The 15,628-nt window shown below is 46.1% G+C and overlaps 1 protein-coding gene and 1 pseudogene across 1 annotated transcript in view; one reads left to right on the forward strand and one right to left on the reverse strand.

Annotated features, from left to right (window-relative positions):
- LOC124619602 overlaps positions 1-15,628 on the reverse strand; it is a 1,257,865-nt gene that overhangs the window by 867,816 nt on the left and 374,421 nt on the right. The window lies entirely within an intron of this gene.
- LOC124620623 lies at positions 8,685-8,802 on the forward strand (annotated as a pseudogene).

Raw genomic sequence — 15,628 nt, forward strand, 5'->3', positions numbered from 1 at the left:
AATTGTAAATAGCCTTTCGCTCCCTGTATTTTACCCCTGCCACCTTTAGAATTTGAAAGAGAGTATTCCAGTCAACATTGTCAAAAGCTTTCTCTAAGTCCACAAATGCTAGAAACGTAGGTTTGCCTTTCCTTAATCTTTCTTCTAAGATAAGTCGTAGTGTCAGTATTGCCTCACGTGTTCCAACATTTCTACGGAATCCAAACTGATCTTCCTCGAGGTCGGCTTCTACCAGTTTTTCCATTCGTCTGCAAAGAATTCGCGTTTGCACTTTGCAGCCGTGCTTGTTAAACTGATAGTTCGATAATTTTCACATCTGTTAACACCGTATGAGCTCTGATTTCCCTTATTTTATAGTGGTGATCGTTCCTCCCTATGTAGGTCGGCGTCAACAAAATACCAGGTGATCAAGAAGTCAGTATAATTTGAAAACTGAATAAACCACGGAATAATGTAGATAGGGAGGTACAAATTGACACACATGTTTGGAATGGCATGGGCTTTTATTAGAACCAAAAAATGTCCGACAGATGGCGCTTCATCTGATCGGAATAGCAATAACTAGCATAAAATGGTTCAAATGGCACTGAGCACATCTGTGGTCATCAGTCCCCTAGAACTTAGAACTACTTAAACCTAACTAACCTAAGGACAGCACACACATCCATGCCCGAGGCAGGATTCGAATCTGCGACCGCGCGGCCACACCGGCCGGCAACTAGCATAACAAAGTAAGACATAGCAAAGATGATGTTCTTTACAGCAAATGCTCAATATGTCCACCATCATTCCTCAACAACAGCTGTAGTCGAGGAATTATGTTGTGAACAGCACTGTGAAGCATGTCGGAGTTATGGTGAGGCATTGGCGTCGGATGTTGTCTTTCAGCATCCCTAGAGATGTCGGTCGATCACGATACACTTCGACTTCAGGTAACCCGAAAGCCAATAATCGCACCGACTGAGGTGTGGGGACCTGGGAGGGCAAGCATGACGAAAGTGGCGGCTGAGCAGACGATCATCACCAAACGACGCGCGCAACAGCTCTTTCACGCGTCTAGCAATACAGGGTGGAGCGTCATCCTGCAAAAACATCGTACGTTCCAGCAGGTGTTTATGAGCCAGGCTGGGGATGTTGCGATTCTGTAACATATCGGCGTACCTCTCACCCATCACGGTAGCAGTTACAAAACCAGAATCACTCATTTCCTCAAAGAAAAAATGCCCGATAACGGTAGATGTGGTAAATCCAACCCATACCGTGACTTTCTCGTCGTGCAATGGAGTTTCCACGACAGTTCTAGGATTTTCGGTAGCCCAAATTCCAAATTCTGCAGCTATAGGCGTTGACAGACCTTCGGAGCGTGAAATGAGCTTCGTCGGTCCACAACACGTTACTCAACCAATCGTCATCTTCCGCCTTCTCTTGAAACGCCCACACCGCAAATGCCCTCCGCTTCACTAAATCACTAGGTAACAGTTCATGATGCAGATGGATTTTGTACGGATAGCATCGGAGGGTACGCCTCAGTGCCAAGCAAACAGAAGTGTATGGAATGCCGGTGCGACGTGCGACTGCACGAGCGCTGACTTCCCCGTGCATAGACGAACCCGCTACAGTCTCCATTTCTTCCTGAACTGTCTCGGCAGCATTACGCCTTGTGCTCGGTCGGCCACTACGGGGTCTATCGTCTAAACAACCCGTGGCTTCGAACTTCGAAATCATTCTGTCCACAGCTGCATTTGTCAACGGACCTTTACCCGTTCGAATCCCCTTCCTATGGCGATAGGATCGTAGCGCTGAACTAGCACATTCCACATTCTGATAATACAGCTTCACTAAAAGCGCCTTTTCAGGTAACGTCGACATGCTGCGAGTGCTGGCGCATCTGATTCTCTCTCTCATTACAGCTCCTTCTATACACGTTGTCGTGCGCAGTCACTGACGTTTTGCTGTCTAGCGCCATCTGTCGGACATTTTGTGAACTTTGTTTTTTTTTTTTTTTTTGTTCTATTAAAATGCCATGTCATTCCAAGCATGTGTGTCAATTTTTACCTCTCTATCTACATTATTCCGTGTTTTATTAAGTTTTCAAATTTATAGTGACTTTTTGATCACCCGGTATTTTCGCATCCGGAGGAGAAACTTGGTGATTGGAATTTTGTGAGAACATTCCGTCGCAACGAAAAACGCATTTCTTTTAGTGATGTCCAGCCCAAATCCTGTGTCATTTCTGTGACACTCTCTCCCATATTTCGCGATAATACAAAACGTGCTGCCTTTCTTTGAACTTTTTCGATATACTCTGTCAGCCCTATCTGGTAGGGATCCCACACCGCGCAGCAGTGTTCTAAAAGATGGCGGATAGGCGTAGTGTAGGCAGTCTCCTTATTAGGTCCGTTACCTTTTCTAAATGTTCTGCCAATAAAAGGCAGTCTTTGGTTACCCTTCCCCACAACATTTTATGTGTTTTCCTTTTGATTTAAGTTGTTCGTAATTGTAATACCTAGGTATTTAGTTGAATTTACGGCATTTAGATTAGACTGGTTTATCATGTAACCGAAGTTTAACAAGTTCCTCGTAGCACTCATGTGGATGACCTCACACTTTTCGTTATATAGGGTCAACTGCCGCTTTTCGCACCCTTCAGATATCTTTTCTAAATCGTTTTGCAGTTTGTTTTGATCTTCTGATGACTTTATTAGTCGATAAACGACAGCGTCTTGTGCAAACAACGGAAGACAGCTGCTCAGATTGTCTCCCAAATCGTTTATATAGATAAGGAACAACAAAGGGCCCATAACACTACCTTCGGGAACGCCAGAAATTACTTTTGTTTTACTCGATGACTGTCTGTCAGTTACTACGAACTGTGACCTCCCTGACAGGATATCACAAGTCCAGTCGCAGATCTGAGACGATATCCCATAAGCACGAAATTTCACTACGAGCCGCTTGTGTGGTACAGTGTCAAAAGCCTTCCGGAAATCCAGAAATTCGTATTCGATCTGAAATTCCTTGTCAATAGCACTCAACACTTCATGCGAATAAAGAGCTAGTTGTGTTTCACAGGAACGATGTTTCCTAAACCCATGTTGACCGTGTGTCAATAGCCCGTTTTCTTCGAGGTAATTCATAATGTTCGAACACAATATGTGTTCCAAAATCCTGCTGCATTTCGACGTAAACGATATGGGCCTGTACTTTAGTGGATTACTCCTACTACCTTTCTTGGTGTGACCTGTGCAACTTTCCAGTCTTTGGGTACGGATCTTTCGTCGAGCGAACGGTTGTGTGGTAAGCATGGAGGTAATGCATCAGCATACTCCGAAAGGAACCTAATTGGTATATAGTCTGCCCAGAAGACTTACTTTTATTGACTGATTTGAGTTGCTTCACAACTCCGAGGATATTTACTTCTACGTTACTCATGTTCGCAGCTGTTCTCTATTCGAATTCTGGAATATTTACTTCGTCTTCTTTTGCGAAGGCATTTCGGAAGGCTGTGTTTAGTAACTCTGCTTTGGCAACACTGTCTTTGATAGTATCTGCATTGCTATCGCGCAGAGAAGGCACTGATTGTTTCTTGCCGCTAACATACTTCACATACGACCGGAATCATTTTGGATTTTCTGACAGATTTCGAGACAAAGTTTCGTTGTGGAAACTGTTATAAGCATCTCGCATTGAAGTCCGCGCTAAATTTCGAGCTTCTGTAAATGATCGCCAATCTTGGGGATTTTGCGTCTGTTTAAATTTGGCATGTTTGTTTCGTTGTTTCTGCAGCAGTGTTCTGACCCGTTTTGTGTACCAAGGAGGATCAGCTCCGTCGTTTGTTAATTTATTTGGTATAAGTCTCTCAATTGCTCCCGATACTATTTCTTTGAATCTAAGCCACATCTGGTCTACACTTATATTGTTATATTATTAATTTTGAATGAGTGGAGATTGACTCTCAGGAAGGCGTCAAGTGAATTTTTATCTGCTTTTTTGAATAGGTATATTTTTCCCCTATTTTTCGAGCATTTGGGGGTTACAATATTCAATCTCGCTACGACAACCCTGTGTTCACTAATCCCTGAATCGGTTTGAGGTGTAGCGCCGTATAACGATCCTGAATTGGAGGCGATTAAGTTGCAGATGTGTCTCAGAGCTGGATAGTGACAGATGGTGACGTGAGACTGGACGCGCATGTAGTTTACGTATCAGCCGATAGAGGATAATATTGGATAGGGGACTGTGATTTTAGTTTCTATTGTGCCCACTAGAGTGGACTAAAGTAACAGACTGTTTTTCATATACTGTTCTAGTATTTTCATAAAGTGTTATTATGTCTTTATGTTATAAATGTGTTTTAGCAGTATGAATGATGCGTGAATGTGGTTTAAGGTTAATATGAAGATAATTGTTTAACGAGTTATGTAGTAGGATTTAGTGTGGAAACATTTCGAAGAAGTATGGATATGGACAAAGGGGATTTTTGTAGAATAGTTTTGTAAAGTAAGTTTATGGTAAAGGGAAAGTTAATTCAGGTATAAATAACAATAGTAAATAACTTTATGCATAAGCAAAACTTCAGCATATTAGATAATTACCTCGGTATAAAGTGCAGTCGTTAGGTTTACTATTTTGCAATCGGTTTTTGATGAAAAGCGCGGATTGACGAGGGAGAATGTTGTTTTGCTATTTGCTGTTGAGTAAACTGACCAATGGTAAAGCAATATTCTTCGCGCGCCTTTCTCTGCTGGTAGAGAAGACTTTAGAGTATTCAAGAGAGGAGTCGAAGCCTAGCCATGAAAGAGATCGGACGTGTGTAGCAGTAGTTCCGATGTAAATGATAAGTTGCCGGATCTAGTAGTGTTTCATACATCAAAAGTGTGGTAAAGTGACGGCATAATCATTCCGATGGGCGTGTAGAAATTTCGGAAATTTTAAGTGAATTTTGTGACGAAAAAAGACATATATTCCGCGTTGCGTATTGAGAAGGTCGGTGGCTAAAAACTGTGACTGCATTTGGTACCGACAGACTTAATATTTGGCGAGCATTCTGAATAAAAAAACAATCCGTATTTTTGTAGCTATTACGTTTTCGGGAAATGCAACTCCATAAACTTGCTAACGTGTGTGAAAGGGAATATGAGTGACTGTGTTAAGGCTAGCACGGGCTTGGCAGTAATACTTGTTCACCTAAGTTTCAGAATATACTAATTGAGGACAAAATTTCCAGCCTTCCATTTGTGTGAAAACTTTCTCCCGAAACGTAGATTATTGAGTAAAATTGCAGCCTGGTTCACGCCGAAGTACAGTAGGTTTCACTCGGCTTTCCTACTGATGATCTGATGAGACAATGTTCACAGGTAGGTGCAGGTTCGTCGTAAAGGGACGGAAAGAACCACGCCACCGCGGGTTTTGATGCTTGTTATCAACTCAGGATTATTTGTTGCTAAGAGGTCAAGTATGTTTTCACAACCGTTTACTATTCGCGTGAGCTCATGAACTGACTGCTCGAAATAATTTTCAGAGAAAGCGTTTAGCACAATTTCGGATGATATTTTATGCGTACCTCCGGAACTGAACACAATTCAGTAATGATTCTGCGTGCCATGCATTCGACAAGAACTTGACAGCCTATGCACAGTTCACTCACTTCAGCTAATTTACGGGTGTGTGGCGCCGGATCTGATGGCCAAGACATTAAGGTGAGTTTACTATCATGCTCCTCAAACAATTGCAGTACGATTCTGACCTTGCGACACGGACAGTTATCCTGCTGGAAGATGCCACGCTGTTCGGGGAGACATCAAGTATAAGGGGCTACAGTTGGTTCCTAATAATATTCACGTAATCCGCAGCTGTCGTGGTGCCTTCGATTACTAGCGCAAATCTCATGGAAGCCCAGGTAAATGTCCCCCATAACACAGTACTGCTCCCACCGTCCTGCGTCAGTGGCGCGCTGCGTATTGCGAGCAGCCGTTCCCCTGGGTGACGGCTTATCTCGACTCGACCATCGACCTGGTTCGACAATAAACAGGATTTATCCCACCAGACGACATGATTCTACTGATCCGCGGCCCACTGTTATTGGATCAATATGGGAACATGTGGAGGTTTTATGCTGCAGAACACCATGTTCAGCACTGTGCACAAAACATTTGTGCCTGCGCCAGCACTGTACTACGTTGTCAGATCCGCCATAGATCACCGCCTACCCTGCTTTACAAGGTGGGCAGGCCATCGATCCCTATGTCCTGTGATGAGGCAAGAACGTCCAACTTCTTGTCGCCCTCTCGCGGCTTCAGCATTCTTCAACCACATGGTCACGACAGTGGCACTCTAACAGCCAAACCAGCTTCGCGGTTTCAGAGATGCTCGCTCCCAGGCACTAGGTCACAACAATCTGGCTTTTGTCAAAATCGCTTAAGTCGGTGCATTTTCGCTTTTGAGACACTTATCTTCGCTAGAACGATTCCCCATTCGTCTCTTCTCCGCTTATATACATCTCTTACCGCGTCACGTGCCCTCAGCACCAGCAGGCAGCATACAACCCCGTGGTCAATAATGATCATAATATTTCGGCTCTTTAGTGTAAATACACGCTTTGAAAGGGCGCAGGTCACTGCGGCTGACCACGTATTTTTCCCCATTCACCGCTCAGGAGCGGTTCTTTCAACTAACCAACTGCCGGCCGGTGTGGCCGTGCGGTTCTAGGCGCTTCAGTCTGGAACCGTGTGACCGCTACGTTCGCAGGTTCGAATCCTGCCTCGGGCATGGATGTGTGTGATGTCCTTAGGTTAGTTAGGTTTAAGCAGTTCTAAGTTCTAGGTGACTGATGACCACAGATGTTAAGTCCCACAGTGCTCAGAGCCATTTGAACCATTTTGAACTAACCAACTAGTTGCTCACTTAAGTTTCAGAATGGTTCAAATGGCTCTGAGCACTATGGGACATAAAATCTGAGGTCATCAGTCCCTTAGAACGTAGAACTACTTAAACCTAACTAACCTAAGGACATCACCCACATCCATGCCCGAGGCAAGATTCGAACCTGCGAGCGTAGCAGCAGCGCGGTTCTGGACTGAAGCGCCTGGAACCGCTCGGCCACAACGGCCGGCGCTAAAGTTTCACCAGATGGCAGGAGAATCACAGTACTTTTGGTGCGTATTTTCTGCAAGAGCTGCCATTTCGTGTGTTGTTGGTGTTATTCGTGGAACTGCCCTGAATTTCTCTCTGTAGCTCTTCTTTATACGGTTATTTTTGGTAAGTAATTGTTTATATACTGAAGTGCCAAAGAAACTGGTACTCCTGCCCAATATCGTGTAGGGCCCCTTGAGCACGCAGAAGTGTCGTAGTGTGACCTGGCATGGACTCTACTAATGTCTGAAGTAGTGCTGGATGGAACTGACACCATGAATCCTGTAGGGCTGTCCGTAAATCCGTGAGAGTAAGAAGGGGTGGCGTTCTCTTCTGAACAGCACGTTGCAAGGCATCCCAGATATGTTCAATAACGTTCATGTTTGGAGAGTTCGCTGGCCATCGGAAATGTTTAAACTCAGAAGAGTGCTCTGTGGCAATTCTGGATGTGTGGGGTGTCGCATTGTCCTGCTGCAATTGGCCAAGTCCGTCGGAATGCACAATGGACATAAATGGGCGCAGGTTATTAAACAGGATGCGTACGTACTTGTCACAGTCGTATCTAGACGTATCGGAGGTCCCATATCACTCCAACTGCACACGCCCCACACCGTTACAGAGCCTCCACCAGCTTGAACAGTTCCCCGCTGACATGCAGAGTTCATGGATTAATGAGGTTGTCTCCATACTTGTGCATCCTCTCTATACAATTTGAAACGAGACTGGTCAGACCAGGCTTATTGTTTCCAGTCATGAACAGTCTACTGTGAATGTTGACAGAGCCAGCCGGCCGGTGTGGCCGAGCGGTTCTAGGGGCATCAGTCTGGAACCGCGAGACCGCTACGGTCACAGGTTCGAATCCTGCCTCGGTCATGGATGTGTGTGATGTCCTTGAGTTAGTTAGGTTTAAGTAGTTCTAAGTTCTGTGGGACTGAGGACCTCAGATGTTAAGTCCCATAGTACTCAGAGCCAATTTGACAAGGCCAGGCGAGGCGTAAAGCTTTGTGTAGTGCAGTCACCGAGGGTACACGAGTGGGTCTTCGGCTGCCAAGCCCATATCGATGATGTTTCGTTGAATGGTTAGCACGCTGACACTTGTTAATGGTCCAGCACTGAAATCTGCAGCAATTTACGAAAGGGTTGCACATCTGGCACGTTGAAACAGATAACAAACGCTCAATAATATTAAGATCTGTTGACTGTGGTGGCCACGGGAAATGCCATAATTCACCCTGGTACTTAGAAAACTAGTCCTGGACGATGCGAGCCGTGTGATCAGGGACCCTGTCGTCTTGGAATACAGCGTCATCATTCGACAACAAATATTGTACCACCGCAAGGACCTAGTCCCCCAAAATGGTCACATAATCCTTAGCACTAATGCTACCTTGCAGAGTAACCATGATGTCAATGGAATACTACGATATGGCTACCAAAATCACCACCGAACCCCCGCCGTGTTTCGCTCTTACGATATAAACTCGGCCAGAAGTTGGAAACAGAGTGAAACAAGACTCATCTAACCAGATTACTTTCTTCCATTTCTCCATAGTGCCAACGGCCTTGCCGCAGTGGTAACACCGGTTCCCGTCAGATCACCCAAGTTAAGCTTTGTCGGACTGGGCTAGCACTTGGTTGGGTGACCATCCGGTCTGCCGAGTGCTGTTGGCAAGCGGGGTGCACTCAGCCCTAGTGAGGCAAACTGAGGAGCTACTTGATTGAGAAGTAGCGGCTCCGGTCTCGTAAACTGAAGTACGGCCTGGAGAGCGGTGTGCTGACCACATGCCTCTCCATACCCGCATCCAGTGACGCCTGTGTTCTGAAGATGACATGGCGACCGGTCGGTACCGTTAGGCCTTCATGACCTGTTCGGGAGGAGTATAGTTCACTTTTTATTGCTCCACTGTTTCGTCACTAGCGTTTGCACCAGTGATGACTGCTTTTTCGAATTCTAACTCGCCTTGCAATTACCTTCTTATGGAGAAACCTTCGTGTTGTTTTGGTGCTGATGGGGTTCGTGAGGACAACATTCGGTTCTGCAATTACTTTTGCAGCTATCCTCATCTTCGTTTCGTCACAATTTTCTTCAATGACCGTCCCTCGCACACTTTCGTTGGCGTCGTAACTTTCCAAATGATATTTCCCGGCTTTCCCTGTACGCTGTATAAATCTTCGATACGATGGCTCTTTTAACAATAAATACTTCGGCTACCTTTGTTACAGAGGCACCAACCATACGAACACAAACAATTCGCCCACGTTATTCTTCACTTGGCTCCGATATAAAGCTTTCACAACTACACAGAACACTGCTATGACCTTGTTCACTTCAGACGTATTAACGACACTGCACAGGTGCCATTCGTGGTCAAATACAGCACCGCAGCCGGCTGGAGTGGCCGAGCGGTTCTAGGCGATACAGTCTGGAACCGCGCGACTGCTACGGTCGCAGGTTCGAATCCTGCCTCGGGCATGGATGTTTGTGATGTCCTTAGGTTAGTTAGGTTTAAGTAGTTCAAAGATCTAGGGGACTGATGACCTCATAAGTTAAGTCCCCTAGTGTTCAGAGCCATTTGAACGACACCGCAACAAGCAGGCTTGGCTAGGTTCCGCATTTGCGTTCAAGCAAGCACTTTTCGCGGTGTTTTCCTGTTTTTGTCCAACCGCTGTACGTCATCGGTGGAGGGAAACGTGAGTGCCCAGTACCAGATAGACACGATCAACACCAGCTAAAAAGCGACCGTAGCGGACTTTGGAGACGGGGACTAATATTCTCCCTAATGAGCTGAAGACGAATAATATGTTGTTTGAGCCATCGCAGCTTTTTGGAAGAAAACCTGAAGTACTGTGGATGGATAGAACTTGAATTCCTCGGAAATTTGTTCTACAAACAGATTAAAACATTCTATCCGTATGCTTTTCACTCGGAGCGTCACTCACTTTATCCATACTCTTTCTGTCCCTTGTTGTTGTTTCTCCTGATAACGACGTCCTCCTGAGTAGTCCCTGTCCAGAGTTCCTAATGGGGGACCATTTCAATTCCGGAGTATTTTACCCATGTGGCTGCTATCATCATTTAACCGTACAGTAGAGCTGCATGCCTTCGGGAAAAATTACGGCAGTACCTTCCCCTTGCTTTCAGGCGTTTGCAGTATCAGCACAGCAAGGCCGGTTTGGTTGATGTTACAAGGCCGGATCAGTCAATCATCCAGACTGTTGCCCCTGCAACTACTGAAAAGGCTGCTGCCCCTCTTCAGGAACCGCACGTTTGTCTGGGCTCTCCACAGATACCCCTCCGTTGTGGTTGCACCTCGGGTACGGCTATCTGTATCGCTGAGACGCGCAAGACTCCCCACCAAAGGCAAGGTCCATGGATCACTTATGCCTATGGAACATCGTCTCAGTTATGCGACTGGATTCGTGATTTCCTGTCAGGGAGGTCACAGTTCATAGTAACTGACGAAAGTCATCTAGTAAAACAGCAGTGATTTCTGGCGTTCACCAGGGTACTGTTATAGGCCCTTTGCTGTTCCTTATCTGTATAAACGATTGGGAGACAATCTGAGTAGCCGTCTTAGATTGTTTTAAGATGACGCTGTCGTTTATCGACTAGCAAAGTCATCAGAAGATCAAAACAAATCGCAAAAATATTTCGAAAAGATATATGTATGGTGTGAGAATTGGAAATTGAACCTAAATAACGACAAATGCGAGATCATCCAAGCGAATGCTAAAAGGAATCCGTTAAACTTTGGTTACACGGTAAATCAGTCATATCTAAAGCCCGTAAATTCAACTAAATACCTAGGAATTACAGTTACGAATAACTTAAGTTCGACCGAACACACAGAAAATGTTGTGGAGAAGGCTAATCAAAGATTACGTTTCATTGGCAATACAATTAGGAAATGTAACAGGGGTACTAAGGAGACTGCCTAAATTACGCATGTCCGTCCTCTTTTGAAATACTGCTGCGTGGTGTGGCATTCTTACCAGATAGGATTGACGGAGTACATCGAAAAAGTTCAAAGAAGGACAGCACATTTTGTATTATACCGAAATAGGGGACACTGTAATGATACAGGACTTGGGATGGACATCATTAAAACAAAGACGTTTTTCTTTGCGGAGGAATCACGAAATTCCAATCACCAACTTGCTCCTCCAAATGCAAAAATATTTTGTTGACGCAGACGTATATAGGGAGAAAGGATCACCATCATAAAAAAAAAGGAAATCAGAGCTCGTACGGAAAGATACAGGTGTTTGTTCTTCCCGCGTGCTCTACGAGATTGGAATAATAGAGAACTGTGAAGGTCGTTCGATGAACCCTCTGCCAGGCTCTTCAATGTAATTTGCAGAGTGTCAGTTTAGATGTAGATATCTTACAAATTTCATAAATATTTAGTGCTGTGCTCCTTGAAAGACACTTTTTGGTGGCGTTGACTGTTTGCCTGAAACAGCAACAGGTTTTTAACTTTCCGCTCTGGTGGTTGTTACGATGTATGTTATCTCAGTGGAAAACAGGTAGTATGTTGTGACAGTCGTACTCGTAAAAGAGTCGTCATAAACAAAGGTCACGAGCATAAGGTGGGAACACCTATCATTGTTTAAAATAATATCCTTCCCGTATTCTGTCAGGCAGAGGCGGTACATGCGTGCTCTTGCTGAACACTTAGTGAAACTGGTGATTAAAATTCTTCTGGGTATCATGCCGCGTCATTGCTTAAAACTAACAACAATAATAAACTAAAACCGACGTTTCGGCCAAAGTGCAACGGTCTTCCTCAGGGCACGACTGTTTTGCATGGGGATGGGTGCCTCTATTTATTACAGGTTATCGATGTCTGACGTCACCGTTGTAAAACTTTTAATTGGCCCTCTAATATGATTGGATAGTCAAGACGTAAGAGAAGATGGAAAGAAAGAGGCTATTCATGGATGTCCATGTCGTCAACGATTGGTAGCTGTCGGCCAATCAGAAGAATTACAGCAGCTACAACACACGTTTCGTGCCAACGGCTGGGATGATAACATCATAAGAAAGGTAGCTAAAACCAAAGGGAGCAGAGCACGAGAAGAAGGCGAATAAGAGAAGCTTGCACTTGTATACTAACCATATGTAAAAGGCGTCAGTGAACGGCTAGGCAACGTCCTCCGCCGACGAGGTTTCAAACCGATTTTTCGAAGCAGTCACAGGATCCACGAAATGATAGGTTCCATCAAGGATGTAGTCAACAATCTTAACACTGAAGGTGTTTACGAACTAAGGTGTGAGTGCGGAGCTGCCTACGTAGGAGAAACACGGAGACCTGTCAGCTTACGAGTAGCAGAACACGAACTGTATGTACGATTACAACAACATAATAAATCGGCGATAGCGAAGCACCACCGTGACTGTGGACAACCTATCAGGTTCCAGGAAGCCCGAGAACTGGCGAAAGAATCGTGGATGCGAGGACGCAAAATACGGGAGGCGATCGAAATTATTAAGCAGCGTGACAACATCAACAGAGAAGATGGCTACAAACTCCCGGCGTCCTGGCTGCCGGCCATCCCAGTCCAACGGGCCGCGAGCGGTCGCGGGGCAGAAGCTACACGGGACACGGGCGTATCTGCACAAACAGCTGTAGAGCAACTGTCAGCCCACTTCCGCGCACACCAGGAGGAAAACTTGCCGACCAGAAGCCGAACGCTGATTGGCGGATAGCTGCCAATCGTTGACGCCATGGACATCCACGAATAGCCTCTTCCCTTCCATCTTCCGTTACATCATGACTGGCCAATCTTATTAGAGGGCCAATTAAAAGTTTTACAACGGTGACGTCAGACATCGGTAGTCTGTAATAAATAGAAGCACCTATCCCCATCCAAAACCAGTCGTGCCCTGAGGAAGACCGTTGCAATTCGGCCGAAACGTCGGCTTTAGTTTATTATTGTTGTTAGTTTTTAGCAATGACGCCGCATAATACCAAGGAAGAATTTTAATCACTATGACACCGGCCGCGGAAGCCTCCGGTCTTATAAGTTAGTGAAACGTTTACGCTGCGTGTCCACGAGCCAGGTTCCCAGCGCACCTGTCGTCGACAGGAGACGCCCGTGGAAGACGCAACAATGCAGGTCCCGGTGGGGGCCGTACGCGTCAGCAGGAATGCCGTCCCAGCGCGGCTTTCGAAACCTCCGCCTTCGTGGAACCGGTTCCCAAATCGGCAGTGCCCGATCCCCGGAGGTACTAGACGACAATCGGCGCAGTAAAATACCGGCCGGCCCGCGAGCAGGCGACGCGACCAGCGAGGCAGCCCAAAAAAAAAACTCTGCTCAGTCGTGGCACGTGCCCGATATCAACAGCAGCCTACCGCGCCACCCTGCAGCCGAAACTCCGGACCACTTGTCCCTCGCTCAAACGCTCATCGGACAGCACTCTTACACTACTGACCATTAAAATTACTACACCACGAAGATGACGTGCTACAGACGCGAAATTTAACCGACAGGCAGAAGATGCTGTGATACGCAAATGATTAGCTTTTCAGAGGATTCACACAAGGTTGGCGCCGGTGGCGGCACCTACAACGTGCTGACATGAGGAAAGCTTCCAACCTATTTCTCATGCACAAACAGCAGTTGACCGGCGTTGCCTGGTGAAACATTGTTGTCATGCCTCGTGTAAGGAGGAGAAATGCGTACCATCACGTTTCCGACTTTGATAAAGGTCGGATTGTAACCTATCGTGATTGCGGTTTATCGTATCGCGACATTGCTGCTCGCGTCGGTCGAGTGTTAGCAGAATATGGAAACGGTGTGTTCACGAGGGTAAGACGGAACGCCGTGCTGGATCCCAAGGGCCTCGTATCACTAGCAGTCGAGATGACAGGCATCTTATCCGCATGGCTGTAACGGATCGTGCAGCCACGTCTCGATCCCTGAGTCAGCAGATGGGGACGTTCGCAAGACAACAACCATCTGCACGAACAGTTCGACGACGTTTGCAGCAGCATGGACTATCAGTTCGGAGACCATGGCTGCGGTTACCCTTGGTGGTGCATCACAGACAGAAGTGCCTGCGATGGTGCAGTCAACGACGAACCTGTGTGCACGGATAGCCAAACGTCATTTTCTCGGATGAATCCACGATCTGTTTACAGCATCTTGATGGTCGCATCCGTGTTTGGCAACATCGCCGTGAACGCACATTGGAAGCGTGTATTCGTCATCGCGATACTGGCGTATCACCCGGCGTGATGGTATGGGGTGCCATTGGTTACACGTCTCGGTCACCTCTTATTCGCATTGACACAACTCTGAACAGTGGACGTTACATTTCAGATGCGTTACGACCCGTGGCTCTATCCTTCATTCTATCCCTGCGAAACCCTACATTTCAGCAGGATAATGCACGACCGCATGTTGCAGGTCCTGTACGGGCCTTTCTGGATACAGAAAACGTTCGAATGCTGCCCTGGCCAGCACATTCTCCAGATCACTCACCAATTGAAAACGTCTGGTCAATGGTGGCCGAGCAACTGTCTCGTCACAATACGCCGGTCACTACTCTTGATGAACAGTGGTATCGTGTTGAAGCTGCATGGGCAGCTGTATCTGTACACGCCATCCAAGACTGTTTGACTGAATGCCCAGGCGTATCAAGGCCGTTATTGCGGCCAGAGGTGGTTGTTCTGGGTATTGATTTCTCAGGATGTATGCACCCAAATTGCGTGAAAATGTAATCACGTGTCAGTTCTAGTATAATATATTTGTCCAATGAATACCCGTTTCTCATCTGCATTTCTTCTTGGTGTAGCAATTTTAATGGCCAGTAGTGTATATCGTAACTCACAGGTACGATACACTGAGGTGACAAAGGTCAACGAATAGCGATTGCAAATCTACAGACGGCTGTAGTATCACGTATGCAAGGTATAAAAGAGCAGTCAACTGGCAGAGTTATCGTTTGTAGTCACGTGAGTCACGTGAAAAGGATTCCGATGTAGTTATGGACGCACGACGGCAATTAACAGACTTTGAAAGCGGAGTGGTAGTTCGAATTATACACATGGGACGTTCTGTTTCGGAAATCTTTAGGGAATTCAGTGTTCCGAGATCCACAGTGTCACGAGTGTGCCAAGAACATAAAATTTCAGGCATTACCTCTTGCCACGTACAGTGCAGTGACGTATTGCCTTCAATTAACGACCGACAGCAGCGGCGTCGGCGTACGGTTGGCAGTGCTACCAGATAAGCAGCACTGCGTCAAATAACCGTAGAAATCATTGTGGGACGTACGAAGAACGTATCCGAATATGACAGCACGGTAAAATATGGTGTTAATCGGCTATAGAATCAAACGACACTAGCGACTTCCTCTGCTAACATCACGACATTGCCTGCAGCGCCTCTACTGGGCTCGTGAGGACATCGGTTGGATACGCAGACGACTGGAAAACCGTGGTCTGGTCAGATGAGTCCAGATTTTAGTTGCCAAGAGCTGATGGTATGT

This window comes from Schistocerca americana, chromosome 6, assembly GCF_021461395.2.
Source record: "Schistocerca americana isolate TAMUIC-IGC-003095 chromosome 6, iqSchAmer2.1, whole genome shotgun sequence".
In the NCBI taxonomy this organism is placed as follows: Eukaryota; Metazoa; Arthropoda; class Insecta; order Orthoptera; family Acrididae; genus Schistocerca; species Schistocerca americana.